Raw genomic sequence first — 15,603 nt, forward strand, 5'->3', positions numbered from 1 at the left:
CTTAAAGCCTGTGTGATATCAGAGCCTCTGCAGGGGCTCTAAGATCAAACATGCTAACCAAAGTGCCCCCAAACACAACTTCCCTCCTTTCCAGGTTTCCAGGTGTATGTCTGTTCCTGTCTAATAAGGTGTACATGTCAACAGAGTAGCATTTAAAAGTAGTAGTTTTAACAGTTGAAAACCGCTCGCTTAAAGTCATGACTCATGACAAACCGAACTAACTTCCGGGTTTGTCGATATATTTATTTTATTTGTAAAGGAGCTCGAATGGACAGTACGAGTTACATGGAGGTTCTGCTTGTTATTCTTTCTGTCAGAAATAAACGGAGATCGTCTCCAAAAAAGGTCCCGGTGTCACAGCATCATTCAAACCAACACAACGCAGAAGTACACGGTCACATCTGGATGCCCTGGTCGTGATTAAAGTTTATTTTTAAATCTACATATTCTAACTTCTTCGAGTGAAATGTACACTGATGGAAAAATGAAGTGAACCACCGACCATCCTCCACCTCCACTCCCAGCTCACGGCCTCTTTGGACGGAGGTGGTGTCTCGAGGTAGGAGGCAAATAACCCGGACTGTCTCTCCTCCACCTCTCAACCTCACAAACCGCTTATCCGTGTTGTCGTCCAATGTCACCGTTCACCCCGATGGCGTCCTCAGGGCCGGGGCTGATGCATGCCCCCTGAGCGCCGAGCTCTCGGCTGGTGTGCCGCCTGTCCCGGTGGACACCATCTCTTGGGCTACTCCAGCGACGGCTGCTTCGGTGACCGTCTCGACTGCCGCTGTGAGCCTCTCTGGGAGAGGGGGCTCTCCTGGTGCCGTCACATCTCCACCCGGCGCTGGTACTGAACGGTCGGCTGACCGTTTTTCCGCGGGACAGCACAACACCCGGCTGGGAATGCCCTCCACTGCTCCGGCTACTAGCATCGTCGGTGCTAGCACCATTAATGCTAACACCGTGCTTCGCTCTCCACCTCCACAATACATCCTGGTTGGGGACTCCATGATAAGGTCTGTTGCAATCCCAAATGGCATTACTTATTCATTTTCTGGTGCAAAAATCCTGGACTTACACAAACACATCCCTGCTATTTCGGACCGTCACCCGTCTGCCCGCATGATCATCGTGCACTGTGGCGCGAACAACCTCAAGTGCAGACAATCAACGAATCCGCACTGATTCTTCTTCTTCTTTAGTTAGGCAGACTAGACGCAGCTTTGGCGTATTGCTGCCCCTACAGTTTTTTTATTAAGAACTACATCAAATCCTTTTGTACAATCCTGTTTTGTGAAGATAATCCACCAATTTCTTTTTTTTAACCGAAGAATCGACCCGCGCTGATTACGAGCAGCTTGCAGACCTCATTGATAGCCTGGGGAGGACCTGTATTTTTTCAGGATTGATTCCATCCCCCAAACATGGCTCTGAGTCTTTTAGCAAGTTATTTAGCATCAATCAGTGGTTATCGGACTTTTGCTCTGCATGTGCAGCTTGGTTTTATCAATAACTTTGACACATTCTGGACAAGGACTGATCTATTCTGGCATGACAACCTCCACCTCAACATCAAAGGTCTCACTGCACTAGCCTCCCGCATTACCACACATCTCCCCTGTCCCACAGATTGACGCCACAAGTCCACCACCATCTCCACCTCCATCCCCATCACCACATCACATCCTACACACATCCCAGTCATTACAAACAACAGACCACTACACATCCACCGTCCCATTACACCTCCCTGTCCTTCCCGTCATAACCTTAAACATATCAACATCAACAAGGTCTCACATTCAACCAGCCCACATGCAGCCCTCCACATGGCTCTTTTTAACGTTCGCTCCCTGTCGAACAAGTCTTTTATCATCAATGACCTGATTTTAGAGAACAAACTTGACTGTTTATTTTTAACTGAAACGTGGCTGAGCACTGATGCACCAGCTGTTCTCACTGAGGCTTCCCCACCAAATTTTAGTTTTTTATTTTCCAACAGGAGTGGAAGGAGAGTTGGTGGGACTGCAACAATAATTTTAAGCTCTATTATAACAAAGGTCACTTCTTTTACCAATTATACATCATTTGAACACCATGCCTTTGTTTTTAGCAGTCCTCCGATTTTATGTGTGACTATTTATAGAACACCCAAGCACCACCCCTCTTTTATTAATGAGTTTTCCAAACTTTTATCAATTTTACACTCAACTTACAACAGGGTTTTAATAACTGGTGATTTTAACATGCACACATATACACACATACATACATATAGATAACAATTCAGATCCCACTGCGACTGAATTTTTAAATCTTTTAAACAACCTCGATTTTAAGCAGCACATCACACAGCCCACTCACAACAAAGGACACACCCTGTAACACATGGCCTGTCCACAGGTGTGTCCTCTGTTGTCGGCCTGGCTGTGTCTGACGATTACTGTGTGTTTTTTGATCTCTCCAGTTTTATCCAACAGGGGGCCCCAGTGAGAACAGTGAGGAAGCGCTACCTTACTCCTGAGGTGGCTGCAAATTTTATTGAAATTTTACAGAATAGCACTGCTGACATTTTACCTGCATCCTGCGATTTTATTGTTGACAATTTTAACAGTAAACTCAGGTCAGCCCTAGATTCAGTGGCTCCACTTTCCACAAAAACAATGTCAACCAAACCTACACCACCTTGGATAAAGACTGAAATAAAACAACTGAAAAGAAATTGCAGGAGCGCTGAAAGAAAATGGAGGCAGTCAAAACTAACAGTTCATCACGAAATATTCCGGGACAAACTCAAAACCTACAATAAAGCAGTAAAACAGGCAAGAACTCTCCATTTTTCACAACTCATCTCAGATAAAAAGAACGACCATAAATTCCTCTTCTCCACAATCGCTCGTTTAATTAATAGTGATTTTAAGAAATCCTCCATAGTCCCAACAAACAATCTATGTGAGGAATTTGCAGAACACTTCAGAGGTAAAATCATTGGCATTAGGTCCACTCTTTTAGAACATAACATTGTTGCTTTTTACAGACCCGAACCATCACTTTTATCTGAGGAGACAATGGAGCATTTTGTCCTGTTTGATGCAGAAACCCTTTGTAGAGTTTTCTCCCAAGTAAACCCAACAACCTGCCTTTTAGACCCAATCCCCACATCACTCTTAAAATAATTGTATGCGTTCTTTGAGTTTGAACTTTTAAATCTTGTGAATTACTCACTCCAGACGGGTATCTTCCCCACTGCCTTTAAAACGGCAGTGGTGAAGCCCCTTCTGAAGAAGAGCAATTTGGATCCTGACATCTTCGCCAACTACCGACCTGTATCCAACTTACCCTTTTTAAGTAAAGTTTTAGAAAAGCTGGTTTTTATCCAATTAAATTATTTTTTAAACAACAACAACATTGTCAATCTGGTTTTAGGATGAACCACAGTACCGAGACAGCCCTCGTGAAGATTGTTAATGACCTCAGGTGTAACAGTGACTCTCAGAAACTGTCAGTCCTGGTGCTACTGGATCTAAGTGCTGCTTTTGATACAGTAGATCACCACATTTTGTTAAATAGACTTAGACACCTGGTGGGCCTCTCTGGTACTGTTCTTAACTTGTTTTATTCCTACCTCACAGGTCGTCACTTTCTTGTAAGTATGGATACATGTTCCTCAGGAATGCATGAACTTAAGTGTGGGGTGCCCCAAGGGTCAATTTTAGGTCCAATACTTTTTAATTTATATATGCTCCCCCTTGGGGACGTCATCAGGAGGCATGGCATCAATTTTCACAGCTACGCTGATGATACACAGCTCTGCATTGCTGTGTCTCCTGATGACACAGGACCTTTTGATTCCCTTTTAAACTGTATTTTAGATATAAAGTCATGGATGGCAGAGAACTTCCTGCAGCTCAACCAGGACAAAACAGAGGTTTTAATTATTGGTCCTGAAGGCAAGAGAGAGAAACTTTTACCAAAACTAAATGCTTTTAAACATTCACAGTGCGTAAAAAACCTGGGCGTTCTTTTCGACTCTGAGCTTGATTTTATTCCACACATCAGAAATACTACAAAGATTGTTTTTTACCATCTTAAGAATATAGCCAGAGTTCGCCCGTTTCTCTCTCTGGCCAGCACAGAGGTGCTAATGCATGCTTTTATCTCTAGCCGGTTAGATTACTGTAATGCCCTGCTCTCTGGTCTCCCGAAAAAGAGCATTTCACACCTTCAGCTGCTCCAGAACTCAGCTGCACGCCTGCTGACGAAAACCAGAAGGCGGGCTCACATTACACCGGTTTTAGAATCGCTGCATTGGCTCCCTGTGCGCTTCAGGATCGATTTTAAGGTTCTTTTACTAGTTCTTTTACTAGTTTTTACTAGTGTCTTAACGGCCTCGGGCCTTCTTATTTGTATGACCTGCTTTTACCGTATCGGCCCTCGCGGACCCTGAGGTCCTCCGGTACTGGTCTTTTATCTGTTCCCAATGTTAGAACCAAAACCTTTGGTGAAGCCCAGGGCTGTAAACTAACTTTTTGGCTCACCTGCCAAGGGGACCGGTATTCAACTTTTTCAGGAGTGTAATATACTCTGTGCATTGTTTTAAAATTACAGATTTTGTATCTTGTGTTAATGAATCTTTTTTGTGCCTAAGCGAGTAATGAGGACCAACGATCGTCGTCTATTTGGGCTCCAAGGATCTTTCTCCCATTTTCTTTGACCAGATTAGTGCTAGTTTTATTATTAGTCATTAAAAGATTGTAAGTTCTTGAAATATGTTTTCTATTAATTCTTTGAGTAAGCAGCGATTCTAATTGAGAGAGCTGTGGTTTTTCCAAGGTTTCCCTCAGCTGTGATCGTATAAAATGACGTAGCTGGAGATATCTATAAAAATGTGTGGCTTGGATATGATGGGAGTCTCTCAGATGCTGAAATGATTTTAGTGTGTTACCGTCATATAGGTCATCAATCTTAATTATATTCTTCTGGGCCCACACCTTTAAACCCAGGTCTTTCTGTACACATTTTAAGGAAGGGTTGGACATTATAGGGGTGAGTGGAGATAAAGAAGTTACTTGTCCTAAATAATGGCTAATTTTGTCCCAGATTTTAAATGAGTGAATAATGATTGGGTTATTTGTGTGTTTTTTTTTACAGTTTTAATATTAAAACAATATGGTATGTGTGATAAGTCTTCTATGTTTAAGATATAGCTTTCTATTCGTGTCCAGGAGGGAGTCTCATCGCCTCCGAACCAGTAAAAAAGTGGTCGTAATTGGGCAGCCCAGAAGTATAATTGTATATCTGGTAGTCCTAGTCCTCCTCTCTCTACCGGTAAACATAGCGTGGATCTTTTAATCCTTGGGGCCTTGTTACTCCAAATGAACTTTCCGGCTATTTTATTGTATTTGTTGAAGAAGGAACGTGGAAGATCAATTGGTATCGATTGTAATAAGTACATAAGTCTAGGGAATATGTTCATTTTGATAACGTTTACTCTGCCTATAAGGCTCAAAGGAAGGGTTGTCCATCTAGCCAAGTCTTTTTCAATCTTTAGTAGTAGAGGTAGGTAGTTGAGCTTATACAGGTTCTTAAGAGTACCGTCTGTTATGATTCCTAAATATTTGATCTTAGATTTGACCTGAAAGGGCGAACAGAGAGTCCTTGTGGATAAGCCTGGCTTAAATAATGGGAGGAGCTCGCTTTTAGTCCAGTTTATTTTGTAGCCAGAAAAGCTGCTGAAGCCGTCAATTAGGTGTAGCAAGGCTTTAAGTGATGTTTCCGGATTAGTTAAAAACAAAAGTATATCGTCGGCGTACAACGCAATTTTGTGTGTAGTGTTCCTTATTGGGATTCCCAATGTGTTGGGATCTTCTCTAATTTGTTGAGCCAAAGGTTCCAGGATGAGAGCAAAGATCAGGGGCGACAGGGGGCACCCATGTCTTGTGCCACGCCCAATAGTGAAGGAGCCAGATACAGTTCCGTTGACGAGGATGAAGAGGAGGAAGTGGATGAAGACGAAGATGATGACTTCAGACTTCAGCAGTTCACTCTTCTCAGCGTCTGGCAGGGATTTCGTAAAGAGATGTTTCCCGGTCGCCTTCCCTTTTGTCCTTCCGTCTCCGTCCCTTCTGGTGTGAGCCGCCCTGAAGAAGATCCATCCTTGGTTCCTCAGGGGCCAGAAGATTCCACTCCCTCAACCTCAGGCTGCAACACAAAGAGAAGCAGAGAAGAGGATGCACAGGTAAGTGTGAAGAGGCAGAGGATCTCCGAGGACAGCAATGAAGAGGATGATGATGATGACTTCAGCTGATCGCCACGGAAACCCATTCCATGAAGCTCTCTATGCACTGTTGTTGAGCTCATCTGAAGGCCACATGAAGTTTGGAGGTCTGTAGCGATTGACTCTGCAGAAAGTTGGTGACCTCTGTCTGCGCACTATACACCTCAGCATCGCTGACCCCGCTCCATCATTTTACGTGGCCTACCACTTGGCTGAGTTGCTGTTGTTCCCAATCGCTTCCACTTTGTTATTATCGCACTGACCGTTGACTGTGGAACATTTAGGAGCGAGGAAATTTCACGACTGGACTTGTTGCACAGGTGGCATCCTATCACAGGACCACGCTGGAATTCACTGAGCTCCTGAGAGGAAACAGAAACAGTCTGAATGCCGAGGTGCTTGCTTTTATACACCTGTGGCCATGGAAGTGATTGGAACACCGGATTTCATGGCAATATAGCGTGTCTCTTTTTAAAAGATTTACCTTCTGAGTCATAGTTGGTGATGAGAAGGATGGAGGACTACAGGACCAGATGAGAAGGATAGAGGACCACAGGACCAGATGAGAAGGATGGAGGACTACAGGACCAAATGAGAAGGATGGAGGACTACAGGACCAGATGAGAAGGATAGAGGACCACAGGACCAGATGAGAAGGATGGAGGACTACAGGACCAGATGAGAAGGATGGAGGACTACAGGACCAGATGAGAAGGATAGAGGACCACAGGACCAGATGAGAAGGATGGAGGACTACAGGACCAGATGAGAAGGATGGAGGACTACAGGACCAGTGGACTGAGTGAGTAATCTCCTACAGAGACTAATCTCTGTAATCTCCTGAAACTACAGTACCAGTAATGACATAAAAGTTAACTTTACATCAGTGGGATGTATTTATTATAGGAGCTTTCTAGAATAGTATTCCATTGTTTATAATATAATTTCAGACCTTCAGGATTATACACACTGCACCAGACTTCCAACAAGAAGAAACCATGTGGAAGACCTAGACTCATCTTCCAGGACCAGATGAGAAGGATGGAGGACTACAGGACCAGCCATGACATGCTTGTCAAAAACTTGTCTTAATAACGCTCCAAATGCTAAAAGTTTTCCCAAAAAATTAAGTAATTTCTATATTAGACCTGTTATTTTATTATTATCTTCTCTTTTCAAGTAGCCATACAGATGCAAACGAATTTAAAGAATTTCTGTGTAAAGCCTATCCAAAACTCAGACGAGGGGGTGGATTTGAGTTGCTCAAAATCTCTGGAACAACACGCAGTCGCCACCTGATCCTCATCCCCTGTCCCAATGAGGGTTATCATGTAAGACACTTGAAAGATCCCCAAACCCAGATTGGTCATGCCACTCTTTTCATACGACCACTCCAAAGGAACCTGAATCTGGACCCTGTAAGTTTTTCACTTTTCAACTGGTGCAGACTGTGAATGACAGTCACATAGTTATTGCTTATGTTGAATTTTTAAAATGATCTTGTTTGTAGGACAGTCCAGATTGCAGTAATGAGCTAATTGGACCACCTCAGAAATGTGTCGGGTGTGGAGAGGAGTTCCCTTTTTCACGCATAAAAGCTCATAGCGATGAATGCATGAGGTATGCTCTACAAAACTGCTTTACACTAGGTGTAAAGCATTGTTTGTGTGTGTGTGTGTGTGTGTGTGTGTGTGTTAAACAATTGTAACTATAGATGTCTTAGTGCAGGGCAAACATGACAAATCAGCACATCTAATGTTTCATTATTGTGGGCCCAAATATTAGTTATTTTGATGCCAAAAATCCCTCTGAAAAGCCATATTGTTCATACATTGTTGTGCATCCAAATGTGGAGGATATAGATCCTGGATATTGGTCTTGAGGGAAAGTTGAGTTTGAATGGAATTGATTAATTATATTTATATGGCCATCCTTTTGTACTTTTAAACTTTAGTTTTACTAGATTGCAGTGTTTTTGTGAGTGTGTTATGCAATATAAAATATACTAGCCAAACTAACAAAAATGACCTCTTTTTTACTCAAGACCATCACAGAGCAGTGGTGAGGTAGAGGTTGAGGTTGCCACAGAAAGTGCCAACTCCTCCCGAAGTGAAGGTAGATTTGTCAGCATGTTGACGAGACCACAGGTGAGGGAGACAACAAGGGCCAACAACTCAAACTACTCGGTGCCACCTCAGGGATGTGTGCCAGCTCCTGACATAGTTGATCTAGATCCCATTGAAGAGAGAGGCTTCCCTGGTTTGTTACGTAATTAAACATTACATCATTTATTTCAATAACTTGTTGCTCTCTGTATATTAATTGATCCAGTATTAATTTGAACATTTGAACAACTACTTTTAGATTGGCAAATTGCACCAAATCCTACAGAGGCAGCAAAGAGATTCAAAGAAATTAAGTCAAATTACGTTCTTTTTTCAACTTCATTTATGATTGATGATACAAAATCATTTCAGGCAATAAAATAAATGTTGACTTTCTTCTCTATTTTGGTAGCGTCTCCAAGCATCCTTGGGAAACTCCTGCAGTTCTGGATAGGGTGGAATGTGCTGCCCAGACACTTGGATGTTAACGTGGTGGAGAGCAACTTCCCCAGTTCTTCCACCTGCTTAAACTTCCAGGACATTACAAAGAGTCCTCTAACTTTGAAAGAGACATTCTTGCTGCTATTTGTAGCACTGACACTGGGTTTGGACTGGTCTAAGGACACATCAATATATCACTGTACACCTTAGTGTACATTTGTTGTCCAGCAACAAAATTTGGATTGCAGCATAAAAGCATTTGAAAGAGTGATATCAACTAGGGCCTAGTTCTGCCAGTGTGTGTAACACTGGTGCATTAAAAAGGTCTGCATGCTTGTGATGTGGTGAAGCATATTTGTTATTTGCTTCATGTCTATACCATTGTCTTTTAGGTTTAATCTCACTGTTCACAATTGTATTAAAGCTCAGGAGACGGTTACAGAGACAAAGTGAGTTGTTGCTGTTCTTTATTTGTGGTTTTGTTCTGAAACAGGATGCATGTTGCAGTTTCTCGAGCCTTCTGATTCAGAGACTTAAGTCTCCAATCACATGTGAAATTAATACTTCAAAACAAGTTATCTTGATAACTACAGGACAGTTTATCATACAAGGCTCTGTTACATAACCATAATGGTTTTCAATGTTTAAACTTAATGGTTCACAAAAAGTTCATTAATAGTAATAGACATAAATTGCTTATTGCAAAACGTTTGTTTGCAGTCATATTGTACAATGCAGCAAGTTTTATGACATCTGGTATAAAATAAAAATGCTGTCATTACCATTCTTTTTAAATCATTTTAGACACTTGAAACAAAGATATCAGAACAGCTAAACCATAATACCGGCTTCTTTATCAGAACTTGAGCAATATGGATTTACTGGAGCATTTCTGATAATAAGCTCACACTTTGTACATAGACATCTAACACATTGGACAGAGGGCAATCAGGGTCTGGTAGACTTCCAACTTCCTGGTCAGTCAGTGAGCGCTGCAGCTGAACTTCAGGGACCACAACACCAGGCTGATGGTGACCACACGGTCCGGTCCAGTCAACTCCAAACTCCGTGTCAACCTGCAGCTGCAAGAGCTGAGGTTAAACGGTAGGATAAAGGGTCAATCAAAATCAAAGTCTTAAAGATTTTTATGGTCAATATGTCTACAGAACTGTAAGCCATATTAATTCATTTTACAGAACCTAGTTTGAAATATCACCTGTTTATCATCTGGGATTCTGTATCTGCCCCAAAAACAGCTATGGCATTGGAAAGAGCTTGACTACAATTTCCAAGAGCCAATACATTAATTTTGAGAGCTAAGATGTATCATTTTCTCTCTAAATCACTGCTCCTTGTTTGACCACAACATTGTAGCAATACCTTATTGTGTTGAAAGTGACAATGATAGGCAGTATAAATCCATCACATTTAGTTCCTGAACAACAGGCTACTATAGTTACATTTTGCTACTGATACATGCACTTTATAATGGACATAAAGTAGAGATAATGTTGACAATATCCCATGTAGGAAATTAAAAGTTAAAGTAAAACAGAATTACTGAATAAATCCAAACCTGTATGGGGCCCTGCTGCGCCCTGCTGCGCCTCATGCTCATGGTGACTGGTTGCCCTCAGTGCGTAGTCTGTGGCAGTTCCAGCCACGCTGGAAAAACTGAAGGTGCTTCTGTATGTGGGGCACAAAGCACCAGTGCAGAGCATAGAGATGCATTTCATTGTCAGGATTGAGAAGGCCTTCTCTCTCAAGGTTGGTAAAGATGGTGTAGAAGAGATCAAGAACTCCCACATAAACGTCTCTCCAGAGCCTTTCGATTCTGATGGGTATAAAGGAAAAACTATTTATTCTACCTACAATGAACAAAAACAAAACATACAGGGAAAATACCTTTACCTAATACTTTTACCTACTGTTGGTGTATGACAACACTCCCATCAATGATAAGCACAGTAAATTAGAACTGAATTAAATACGTAAGTAATAAGTGATGTATTCAATATTCACTCTAAATAACAGTTAATGACAAAGTTTAATTTTAATTCTCTTAAAGGATAAGTTGATTTTTTCAAGTATGTCTTCAAACAATGCTCACATGCCCACATGTATGATGAAAGAGTTTTTTGTTGCTGTAGTTGTTCCTCTGTCCATCTATACTGGCTGTGGAAAATCTAATGCTAACCATTCTATTGTAAGTGATGGCTGGCCTTGTTCTGTGACTGCTGAAGCCTTATATATGCTTCAGAATGAAGTTCAGCTGAACTAAAGAATGAGGACTAGATTTGTCATCACTTACATTGGAATCACACTAGAATAGTAATGTTCTCCTGGTCAGTATAGATTACAGAGAGACAATTAGAGAACAACTCTTTTGATATTTACACTAACGTTAATGTTGAAAAGCTCATAATCTGCTGCCACAAAAGCTTGATTGTATTAAGATAGACTTGAAGAGACAGGTTAAGTCAGTTTATATTGCCATCTTTTACAAAGTGTTATTTTGATAAATGTTGAATGGAAGATTATGTTACCTTTGGTTATGGACACTCCTGCCAGCAATGTGTGAATTCCTGTTCAGTCCTCTATTAGCCACCATGTAGCGTGCAACATCAACATTTTCCCCGCCTTTATCTGACCTCACACGTGATGGCACACCATAGACATCGACAGCTTCCAGAAAGCTTTTTAGGGCTGTTGCTGCACGATTGTTGGTGGCGGCACTCAAGTATACAATCAAACGACTAAAGCCGTCAATACCACCATGCACAACAATACGCCATCTGAAATAGATATGCATGAGAACAGATTAAGATCAGTACCACTACCTGCATCATGCATCTCTGTATGTGCAAGTTGAGGCCAGATTTACACAGAGCATACTGTATATGCCTATTTGATCAGAACTTCTTTATCTGAAATCTTTAACACACAAACATAAATAAAATCCTGATATACTTCTAGGTCACCATTTCTTTGTATTCAATCCAGCTCACAAAATGTACACCCACACCCGAATTTATACAAGGTTCTGGTGAGTATTTTGATTAAAAATAGCCTTTGAGGCCAGCTGCAAGTTGTCTTTTTTAAGAGTTTTCAGTCTTTGGTCACTGACATTTTCTGTTTTTAGCACTGTACTCCAGCATATTAGATTTCATAGAAGACAATGGCTGAGGTTAAAATGTCGAGTGCCACTTTAATTTGGGAATATTGGGTGCACAGTGTGGGAGCCGTAGCCATTTTAGCCCCTGTCAGACTGTATATACAAAGATTACAATTTCAGTACTGTGCCAAAAACAGAAGGTTTATCACAGTTTCTAACTGACCTGTGCGGACCACTTTAAAAAGCCACCCCACCTAAAAGTTCAAAGAACCAACCAGCATTACTCTTAATTTTGATGCTGGTAGAAGTCAGTAAAACTGATTTGCATGCACAAGAACACTGATGGATTAAATAATTTGATCCATCCACCATTGATAAATCCCAGTCCGGCTTGCAGTGACACTTGTAGGTTAATTAAAAATGTAGATGAGCTTTTGTAACTGCTCTGGATATACACTAAACTGGGTAGTAAGTATCTTACAGTAGTAAAATCTACAATAAAGTGGATGCTTGAGATGGTTAATGTTTTTTCGATACCTTATCAGTTTGTGATTTCCATCGATGTGCCATAAACTGTTCGGTGCTCTAACAGAGTACTTCCTACGCCTTCTTGGGTTCAGCTGAAGGGTGCGCATCAAAACTCCACCAGGATCCACTCGCCGCATGGATTCCTGGACACGCTGTCCTATAATAGGCAAAAAAATTCACAGATATGGTGTACAGAAAAAAAGTTAAGCATTCCCCAATCTGGCAGTGAATTCACAAATCCAGATAAAATCCAGACTAGCACTAAATAAAGCAGCTTCCTCACATTGTGAGTAAATCGGCAAGTAGGCCAAATCCCAACATCAAATAACCCCTGAACAAATGAATGGGTAATGAATACAATTCCTTACTTTGTATGCGTATGCCTTGTGCATTCAGGTGCCCAACCATCATTTTGTATCCAGACATGGGATGCTGCTGCAGAATTTGGGTCACAGTTTCATCCAGATTGTTGTCCTCTATTGGAGTTAATAGATTGTGGACTCTGATCATCAAAAATAACAAGAAAAAAGTCACAAGAGGCAACGAAGAAATGTCACCCATCTCACAGTAAAAACAAAACGACGATTATTTTAAATCGGTGTCACCTAAAACAAACCTCATTCCTGTTTAGTCTAAATTCAGCTGCTGTGTCCTGTAGAAGTTTATACATTTTATTTATAATTTGAGTTGAGTTTATATATGCAACACTATCATGTGTCAAACTAATGCAATTGTGCTGAAATGTCACATCTGACTCTGTTCACTTTTTACTCCAGAAATAGGGTTACAGATCATCTGACAAACTGAAGATGTTAATTAATGGCACCCATGTACAGTATCAACAAATGCAGCAGCACAAATCCACTACCTGTAAGGAGTACATATGATAAACTAAGTGTAGCGACTAATTGTCCAATTTAAAAGGCCGCTAAGAGGCTCAGTGTTGTCTTGTCTGAGACATAACACACCCAGGTGTTAATTGCCGGAAATGATAGGAACCAAAGAGCGTGTGCAGGATAAACAATTAATAATACAGGCCAAACCAATGTTGGCTCCTACACTAAGTTTGTCAGTAATATAAGCATGTTAGTCACCAGTCCATCTGTCGTTGAAAACCAAAGCATATAGGCCTATATAATCAAGTATTGTTAGACCTATTCCCAGTGCATATTAATGTAAGTTAATATCAGTAACGTTAGTTAATTTTTAGTTAACTTAAACTCAGTGCAAAACTCAAAGCAGTGCAAGGAGACATATTATTGTATAAATGTTGATATCATGAACAATTTATACTAAAAGCTTGGACTCAAATGTGCACCTAACGTTATATAAGATACGACTATATAAGATAAACACAGTCTATTTCCCAGTGGTATTTGGAGATAAGGTGAGCAACATTACCATCAATAAACACTAGCTAGTTAAATATCTCTGTGAATTTGCACACATATATTGCCACCTTTAAAAGACGAGACACGGGAAACCAGACAAAAAGACAATGTAGCGTTAGGAGTAAAAATTACCCTATTCCGTACTGTGCCATCCTCCGACGAATTGTTCTCTCGCACACTCCGAACACCTGTGCTATTTCCCCAGCAGTGTGCCCCCGCAGTAGGTGTGCTTCGATTAAAGTGGGGGGTATATTGTACGACGGACGTCCAAGGGTCCCTTCTTCTGACTCTGACAGGGTGTAAAGTTGGCGGGCGACTTCTTCAAGACCGTCTAACACTGCTAGCTCCATTTCCACATCCATATCGGCGTTGAGCTGAGCCAAGTCATCCATCAATCTATCCAGACGAAACTGAAGCTCATAATCTGCTGCCACAAAAGCTTGATTGTATTAAGATAGACTTGAAGAGACAGGTTAAGTCAGTTTATATTGCCATCTTTTACAAAGTGTTATTTTGATAAATTTTGAATGGAAGATTATGTTACCTTTGGTTATGGACACTCCTGCCAGCAATGTGTGAATTCCTGTTCAGTCCTCTATTAGCCACCATGTAGCGTGCAACATCAACATTTTCCCCGCCTTTATCTGACCTCACACGTGATGGCACACCATAGACATCGACAGCTTCCAGAAAGCTTTTTAGGACTGTTGCTGCACGACTGTTGGTGGCGGCACTCAAGTATACAATCAAACGACTAAAGCCGTCAATACCACCATGCACAACAATACGCCATCTGAAATAGATATGCATGAGAACAGATTAAGATCAGTACCACTACCTGCATCATGCATCTCTGTATGTGCAAGTTGAGGCCAGATTTACACAGAGCATACTGTATATGCCTATTTGATCAGAACTTCTTTATCTGAAATCTTTAACACACAAACATAAATAAAATCCTGATATACTTCTAGGTCACCATTTCTTTGTATTCAATCCAGCTCACAAAATGTACACCCACACCCGAATTTATACAAGGTTCTGGTGAGTATTTTGATTAAAAATAGCCTTTGAGGCCAGCTGCAAGTTGTCTTTTTTAAGAGTTTTCAGTCTTTGGTCACTGACATTTTCTGTTTTTAGCACTGTACTCCAGCATATTAGATTTCATAGAAGACAATGGCTGAGGTTAAAATGTCGAGTGCCACTTTAATTTGGGAATATTGGGTGCACAGTGTGGGAGCCGTAGCCATTTTAGCCCCTGTCAGACTGTATATACAAAGATTACAATTTCAGTACTGTGCCAAAAACAGAAGGTTTATCACAGTTTCTAACTGACCTGTTCGGACCACTTTAAAAAGCCACCCCACCTAAAAGTTCAAAGAACCAACCAGCATTACTCTTAATTTTGATGCTGGTAGAAGTCAGTAAAACTGATTTGCATGCACAAGAACACTGATGGATTAAATCATTTGATCCATCCACCATTGATAAATCCCAGTCCGGCTTGCAGTGACACTTGTAGGTTAATTAAAAATGTAGATGAGCTTTTGTAACTGCTCTGGATATACACTAAACTGGGTAGTAAGTATCTTACAGTAGTACAATCTACAATAAAGTGGATGCTTGAGATGGTTAATGTTTTTTCGATACCTTATCAGTTTGTGATTTCCATCGATGTGCCATAAACTGTTCGGTGCTCTAACAGAGTACTTCCTACGCCTTCTTGGGTTCAGCTGAAGGGTGCGC

General features: G+C 41.1%; 1 long non-coding RNA gene and 1 pseudogene across 2 annotated transcripts in view; both read left to right on the forward strand.

Annotated features, from left to right (window-relative positions):
* Positions 1-15,603, forward strand: part of LOC311025297 (protein phosphatase methylesterase 1-like) — a 59,888-nt pseudogene that overhangs the window by 37,213 nt on the left and 7,072 nt on the right. The window lies entirely within an intron of this gene.
* Positions 8,329-9,246, forward strand: LOC311026378. Its single transcript, XR_014598475.1, has 3 exons — positions 8,329-8,536; positions 8,642-8,696; positions 8,795-9,246. It is a non-coding gene; the product is annotated as an uncharacterized lncRNA (long non-coding RNA).

This window comes from Eutrigla gurnardus (assembly GCF_963514095.1).
Source record: "Eutrigla gurnardus genome assembly, chromosome: 15".
NCBI classification, from domain to species: domain Eukaryota; kingdom Metazoa; phylum Chordata; class Actinopteri; order Perciformes; family Triglidae; genus Eutrigla; species Eutrigla gurnardus.